Genomic DNA, 8,567 nt, shown 5'->3' with positions numbered 1-8,567 from the left:
GCAGCCATTTTACATGGCTACAATGATTATGTCCTTAAATCCGCTGGGACATCCTCATTCTCCAGCACTGCATGCTAGCTGCGGACAGTTTCCAGTGCTGCCACACCCGGCCAGGATCCATGCCGCTGGCCGGGGTGCTTCTGCTAGGGCTGAGGAGAGTGGTGGGAGGCGAGCTGTGGGGTTGGGATGAGCGGGCACGCGGAGAGAGAAAGACTTCAAACTGCTGCTTGAAGTTTTTCCAATTCAAACTTAGTTTACCGGACATCTTGAAGTTATCTGGTTTTTGCACAGCATCCATGTTGGTCTCGGTTTTTCTTTTGTACTTGCAGATTTTGAGATGTGTAGCGATGTGTTGATTTATTTTATTTTTTCTTTCTTACTGCGTGCTTTTCGGGAATATATAAGCTGGTACCATGTAGTGATCTTTGTGAGGGGTTTCCAGGATAGAAGGCGTAGTGATCACAAAGACACACAAAGTTCTTTTGAAGAACTAAACTAATTTTGTTAACACTACTAAATTTGAGTTTGACACTGATTCTGAATAGCAAACATACATGTAAGAATTAAACTACACTCACAAACACTATCTTGACCTACAACTATAACTATTATATCTTAACTATCTCTGCAATACACTATGAATCTTGTCTTCTTCAGCTCCAAACCTAATCTTCTCCCCGAGCCCAAGAGCCTGTGCAATTTATGGTACTGTCCCTCTAGTGGCTAGGCTTAACATAACATAGCATTAACTCTTCATATGCTGTACATCTGTATAATGTCACACACAGTGGATAGCACTGTTGCTTTACAGCATCAGGGTCCCAGGTTCAATTCCCGCTTGGGTCACTGTCTGTGCGGAGTCTGTACATTGTCGACGTGTCTGCGGGGTTTCCTCTGTGTGCTCCAGTTTCCTCCCACAAATCCAAAAGACATGCTATTAGGCGAATTGGACATTTTGAATTCTCCCTCTGTGTACCCGAACAGGCCCTGGAGTGTGACGACTAGGGGATTTTCACAGTAACTTCATTGCAGTGTTAATGTAAGCCTACTTGTGACAATAATAAAGATTATTATTAGTAACCTAACTGTGGCCTAAAGTTCAAAATCAAGTGTGACATTGAATCCTTACACCCAATTCAAGCCTGCACGTCTGCACAAATGAATTTTTGTTTCCATATGCTTGTAGTTGTGGAGCCAGTTAGCTTAGATCACTAAAGTCTTAATCAGAATAATGCAGACAATAGAAAGTGAAAGCGAAATAGAAAGTGCATGTCAGAAAGGCAAGGTCACAGTGATCATGGGGGACTTCAATATGCAGGTGGACTGGGTAAATAATGCTGCCAGTGGACCCAAGGAAAGGGAATTCATTGAATGTTTACAGGAGGGCTTTTTGGAACAGCTTGTGATGGAGCCCACGAGGGAACAGGCCATTCTGGACTTAGTGTTATGTAATGAGCCAGACTTGATTAAAGATCTTAAAGTAAGGGAACACTTAGGAGGCAGTAATCATAATATGGTAGAATTCAATCTCCAATTTGAAAGAAAGAAGGTAGAATCAGATGTAAAGGTGTTACAGTTAAATAAAGCTAACTACAGGGGCATGAGGGAGGAACTGACGAAAATCGACTGGGAGCAGAGCCTAGTGGGAAGGACAGTAGAACAGCAATGGCAGGAGTTTCTGGGAGTAATTGAGGACACAGTACAGAGGTTGACAAAGGGAGTTAGGGAATGCATCAAAGCAAAAGAGAAATGTGGCAAAGAGTAGTGGGAAGTCAGAAGATTGGGAAGGCTACAAAAACAAACAGAGGATAACAAAGAGAGAAATAAGGAAAGAGAGGATCAATTATGAAGGTAGGCTAGCCAGTAACATTAGGAATGATAGTAAAAGTTTCTTTACATACATTAAAAACAAACGGGAGGCAAAAGTTGACATTGGGCCGCTCCAAAATGACGCTGGTAATCTAGTGATGGGAGACAAGGAAATAGCTGAGGAACTAAGTAAGTACTTTGTGTCAGTCTTCACAGTAGAAGACATGAGTAATATCCCAACAATTCAGGAGAGTCAGGGGGCAGAGTTGAATATGGTAGCCATCACAAAGGAGAAAGTGCTAGAGAAACGAAGACGTCTAAAAATTGATAAATCTCCGGGCCCAGATGGGCTACATCCTAGAGTTCTAAAGGAGATAGCTGAAGAAATAGTGGAGGCGTTAGTTATGACCTTTCAAAAGTCACTGGAGTCAGGGAAAGTCCCAGAGGATTGGAAAATCCCTGTTGTAACCCCCCTATTCAAGAAGGGAACAAGGAAAAAGATGGAAAATTATAGGCCAATTAGCCTAACCTCGGTTGTTGGCAAGATTCTAGAATCCATTGTTAAGGATGAGATTTCTAAATTCTTGGAAGTGCAGGGTCGGATTAGGACAAGTCAGCATGGATTTAGTAAGGGGAGGTTGTGCCTGACCAACCTGTTAGAGTTCTTTGAAGAGATAACAAAGAGGTTAGACCAAAGAGAGCCAATGGATGTTATCTATCTTGACTTCCAAAAGGCCTTTGATAAGGTGCCTCACGGGAGACTGCTGAGTAAAATAAAGGCCCATGGTATTTGAGGCAAGGTACTAACATGGATTGACGATTGGCTGTCAGGCAGAAGGCAGAGAGTTGGGATAAAAGGTTCTTTTTCGGAATGACAACCGGTGACGAGTGGTGTCCCGCAGGGTTCAGTGTTGGGGCCACAGCTGTTCTCTTTATATATTAACGATCTAGATGACGGGACTGGTGGCATTCTGACTAAGTTTGCCGATGATACAAAGATAGGTGGAGGGGCAGGTAGTATGGAGGAGGTGGGGAGGCTGCAGAAAGATTTAGACAGTTCAGGAGAGTGGTCCAAGAAATGGCTGATGAAATTCAACGTGGGCAAGTGCGAGGTCTTGCACTTTGGAAAAAAGAATAGAGGCATGGACTATTTTCTAAACGGTGACAAAATTCATAATGCTGAAGTGCAAAGGGACTTGGGAGTCCTAGTCCAGGATTCTCTAAAGGTAAACTTGCAGGTTGAGTCCTTAATTAAGAAAGCAAATGCAATGTTGTCATTCATCTCAAGAGGCTTGGAATATAAACACAGGGATGTACTTCTGAAGCTTTATAAAGCATTATTTAGGCCCCATTTAGAATACTGTGAGCAATTTTGGGCCCCACACCTCAGGAATGACATACTGGCACTGGAGCGGGTCCAGCGGAGATTCACATGGATGATCCCAGGAATGGTAGGCCTAACATACGATGAACGTCTGAGGATCCTGGGATTATATTCATTGGAGTTTAGGAGGTTGAGGGGAGATCTAATAGAAACTTACAAGATAATGAATGGCTTAGATAGGGTGGACGTAGGGAAGTTGTTTCCATTAGCAGGGGAGACTAGGACCCGGGGGCACAGCCTTAGAATAAAAGGGAGTCACTTTAGAACAGAGATGAGGAGAAATTTCTTCAGCCAGAGAGTGGTGGGTCTGTGGAATTCATTGCCACAGAGGGCGGTGGAGGCCGGGACGTTGAGTGCCTTTAAGACAGAAGTTGATAAATTCTTGATTTCTCGAGGAATTAAGGGCTATGGAGAGAGAGCGGGTAAATGGAGTTGAAATCAGCCATGATTGAATGGTGGAGTGGACTCAATGGGCTGAACGGCCTTACTTCCGCTCCTATGTCTTATGGTCTTATGGACATGCTGTGTTCAATTCCTGTTCCAGCTGAGGCAGATTTGGGAGCTGCCTCCTTGCCTTGCGCCTGGTAAAAGGCAATGCCAAACTACCACTGACCAAAACTGTCAAGAAAGCGGCTCAGGATGAAGAATCAGCAGACAATGAACCATTGTCAGGTGCAGTACAGTTGACATGACATACTTATAGTTAACAATATTTCCAGAACCTGTGCAACCTAATCCTTTTGAGCTGACATGGATGAATTGGTTTCTTTCTTTCCTCCCTGAGGATAAGCAAGCCCACTGAAACATCGGAGTCATTCATCTTTGTAGAGTTGTTATGCATTGCTCCTCAATAATCTGCTTTTGGCTAGATTTACCTTCCACATTGGCAACTGGACTAGCTGGCTTACACTTCCGCTCATTTAATCTCATGGAAATATTTGTATCTGGCAGGTATAGCTGTCCAATCATAAATTTGTAGCTCCTTTTTCTCTGTCAAAGATGCACTTTTGATGTTACAGATACACTTTTCTACATTAATTTGACAAAGTACTACTAAAATAATTAGAACTAAGTTCTGAAAACAAGACTGAGAACTCAGACTGGGACAGAGACTGAATCTTAGTGACTAAAAGCATATATATGCCCTTAATTTTAAAAAAACACTCAAATGTTAATGATCGATCTGCGTTATAAGTGTTAGAATATTTCACCATCTCACAAAGTCTTATTGATACCCTTGATGACCTTTAACCTTGATGACCAAGGGCAGCACGGTAGCATTGTGGTAGCACAATTGCTTCACAGCTCCAGGGCCCCAAGTTCGATTCCCGCTTGGGTCACTGTCTGTGTGGAGTCTGCACATTCTCCCTGTGTGTGCGTGGGTTTCCTCCGGGTGCTCCGGTTTCCTCCCACAGTCCAAAGATGTGCAGGTTAGGTGGATTGGCCATGATAAATTGCCCTTCGTGTCCAAAATTGCCCTTAGTGTTGGGTGGGGTTGCTGGGTTATGGGGATAGGGTGGGGGGTGTTGACCTTGGGTAGGGTGCTCTTTCCAAGAGCCGGTGCAGACTTGACGGGCTGAATGGCTTCCTTCTACACTGCAAATTCTATTATTAACTCAATGCAAAAGTGACACCCAAAATATACCAGGTCACTCCTTTACTCCGTGACGTCAGCTCTATTAACAAAGGGCCACTCAAGTCCAAACAGAATCAGATTTATGACCCCTTAGCAAGCCATTTCCTGGCCCATGTTCCTAAAAACTTGTCTCCTGTTCTGGTACAGAATGTTTTGTTTGTATAAAGATTCAGGGTTAATCTAGATTTAACCCTTCCATTTCCGGTATTCTGTCTGGCCACATTTAATGCAGATTTAGGCCATTTTTTTCTCGAAACTCAACTAAGGTTATATGTGCCTTCATATCTTCAAAAGAAATATTCATTTATTTTCCCATTCATTCTTATCCAACTACTGTTTGCTGTCTATCAGAAAAGTATCTACTTCTTGATGGGGCCCTGGTCAAGAGGAACAGACATTCTTCCAAGTGCTGATTCTTCTTGTGGAAGTTTTGAAAGTCAGCCTGCAATGGTGGAGGGATTGACAATGTTCCTTCGTGCTGTGTGGATGCACAACCGTGCAGCAATCAGAAATCTTCCACACAGGGAACAAACAGGCTATGGACAAGCAATGTTCCCTTTAAAATGCATGTCATTCTTCAATGCAGTACAAGCCAGCTGTACACAGCAAACAGAGGTTAGAGGAAACGTTGGTTGACATCCAAGGACAATCATTTCATCATCTGGTTTGGAGTTTCCGAAGGTGGAGGAAGGGTTGGTGGAGGGGCTGGAGGCCCCGATCGGGATTGTGGCAGTAGTAGAGGAATTGGAGGCCATGCATGTTGGGCATGGCCCCAGAACCGGACGGATACCCAGTGGAATTTTATAAGTTTTCTGGGGTGCTGGGTCTGCAGCTGGTGAGGGCATTTAATGAGGCTAGGGAGCGGGGCTTTCTTCCCCCAACAATGTCACAGGCTTCAATCTCATTGATCCTGAAGCGGGAGGACCCAGAACAATGTGGGTCATACAGGCCAATCTCCCTACTAAATGTTGACTCCAAATTGCCGGCCAAGATTGTGGCTTCGAGAATGGAGAATTGTGTCCAGGGGTGATAGGGGAGGACCAGACAGGATTTGTCAAAGGCAGGCAGTTAACAGCCAACGTTAGAAGGCTCTTCAATGTCATCATGATGTCCTCCACGGGGAGGGAAGGTGGTGGTCGCTATGGACGTGGAGAAGGCCTTCGGCCAAGTGGAGTGGATGTACTTGTCCTGGGGTGGTTTGAGTTTGGGCAGGATTTTGTAGACTTGGTCCTGTTGCTGTATCAGACGCCGGTGGAGTATGCGGACGAACCAGGTGAGTTCGGAATATTTCAGACTGAGCCGGGGGACGTGGCAGGGATGCTCTCTCCCCACTGGTGCTGAGCGTCAAAGGATTACAAGAGGCTAGTCCGGGGCTGGGGGAAACAGACAACCTACTCCTTTATATTTCTGACCTGTTAGGGGGGGGGATGGGAGAGATTATGTGGATCTTCAGGGAATTTGGCCGGTTCTCGGAGTATAAATTGAACGTGAAAAAGTGAGGTTTTTGTGATCCAGGAGAGGAGGCAGGAGGAATTGCCGTTCAAAGTGGTGGGAGTTTTTATACTGGGGAATCCAGGTGGCACGGGGATGGGAGCAGCTACATTAATTAAATTGATCCGGTTAGTTGAGCAAATGAAGGACTTTCGGAGGTGGGACATGGTTGTCACTGGCGGGGAGGGTTCAGGCTGTAAAGATGGCGGTTCTCCCGAGAGAAAACAGTGTCTCCTTATTTTTATACCAAAGACCTTCTTTAAGTGGGTTATCTTTAAGTGCAGTGATCCCTGGGATGGTATGGGCGGGTAAAACCTATGAGTAAGTAAAGTGCCGTTGGACTGGAGCCGAGTAGCGGGGTTGGCCCTATCGAACTTTAGGAATCACTATTGGGCGGCAAATATAGCTATGATCAGGAAGTGGGGGTGGGGCACAAGTTTAGGAGCACTAGAGACCAATGGCATCTCGGTACTCCACGGGTGCAGTGGCAGTAGCGGATCTGAGAGTTTGGCAGAAGCATACAGGAGCGCCAGTGAGAGCTCCAAATCACCAGTTTGTCCCGGGGAGGTCAGATGGGGTTTTCGGAAGTGTCAGAGGGCTGGTATTGAGACTGGGAGATGGTTAATGGGAGCTCTCCTTATTTGGAGGACTTGCCGGGTGAGAATGGGTTTCGCTATCAGCAGGTTGAGGGACTTTGTGTGAAGGCAGGTTTCGATCCTTCCACTTCTACCACCACAGGGCACAGGATGTCATTTCAAAAATGGGAGTGGGGGATGGGAAGGTCTTGGAATTTTCTAAAGAACTCATGGAGTGGGAGGGAACCCAGATAAGGGAGGCAATGGCACGATGAGCTTGGTAAGGAGCTCCAGGCAGGTCTGTGGGAGGATGCTCTGAGTAGTGAACAAGTCCTCATCATGTGCCAGGCTCAGCCTGAATCAATTCAAGGTGGTTCACCGGGCACACATGACGGTGGCCCAGATGAGCAGGTTTTTTGGGGTAGAGGATAGGTGTGTGGTGTGCAGGAGGGCCCACAAATCATGTCCACATGTTTTGGGCATGTCTGAAGCTTAGGAGATTCGCCGATGTCATGTCCACGGCGCTAAAAACGAGGGTGGTGATCTTTGGAGTGTCAGAAGATCCGGGAGTCCAGGGGGCGAGAGGCTGGCATTTTCCTTGGTAGCCCAAAGATGGATCTTATTAGTGTGGGTATAGATTAGCGACATGGCTGGGTTTCTCAGGCGTGAGAAAATCCAGTTTGCCCTGAGGGGATCAGTGTTAGGGTTCGTCTGAAGGTGGCAGCCATTTATTTTGGGGAAAACTAAACTGTTAATCCAAAAAGGCAGAGGGCATTTCTGCAAGGCGACCAGGGTTGTGGGGTACCGACGACCGAGGGGGTTCCGGCGCATAGGCCCCAAATTTGTTTTCCTCTTTTAAATAAATTTAGAGTACCCAATTCATTTTTTCCAATTAAGGGACAATTTAGCATGGCCAATCCACCTACCCTGCACATCTTGTGTTGTGGTGGCGAAACCCATACAAACACGGGGAGAATGTGCACACCGACATTGACCCAGAGCCGGGATCAAACTTGGGACCTTGGCGACGCAAGGCAGCAATCCTAACCACTGCATCACCATGCTGTCCCCTCATGTACTCACCTTAGCAATGCAGGACTTTACCATGCCTCAAGTTCACCGATCCCCCCCTTCCCCCAAACTGGCCTCTTGCCATTCTCAAATCTTTTACTTTTAATAGATTTCGGAAAAACATAACTTGCCACTTAAATATTGAAAACACTACATAAGTGCCAGTGACATTCGGAGGCAAAGGACCCAGATTAGGACTAGAGGACCAGAAGCGTTTACTAAGGAAGATGAATCAGGTCAAACACTGGAGGTTAATGACATCTATCCTTCTAACAACCACAGGTATGAGCTGTACGAAAGTAATTGCTTCACTTCAGTCAGAGGGTTTCATTACTGTCATGTTCAAAGTTTAAAATTTATTTTTTTTTTATATAAAAAGAGTACCCAATTCATTTTTTCCCTGCACATCTTTGGGTTGTGGGGGTGACATCCACACAAGCACGGGAAGAATGTGCAAACGGCACACGGACATCATGTTCAAAGTTAAAAATGCAATGGAAACTTTGCAAGGAAAGATTACATGGTCCTCGAACTTTGTATCGGGGAATTTTAGACCATGGGGCTCCATTTAACTTGGGTTTCCGACAACGTATGACTTTTT

This window comes from Scyliorhinus torazame, chromosome 6, assembly GCF_047496885.1.
Source record: "Scyliorhinus torazame isolate Kashiwa2021f chromosome 6, sScyTor2.1, whole genome shotgun sequence".
Taxonomy (NCBI): domain Eukaryota; kingdom Metazoa; phylum Chordata; class Chondrichthyes; order Carcharhiniformes; family Scyliorhinidae; genus Scyliorhinus; species Scyliorhinus torazame.
The sequence above is the reverse complement of the archived record's forward strand: the minus strand, read 5'-3'. Positions refer to the sequence as shown.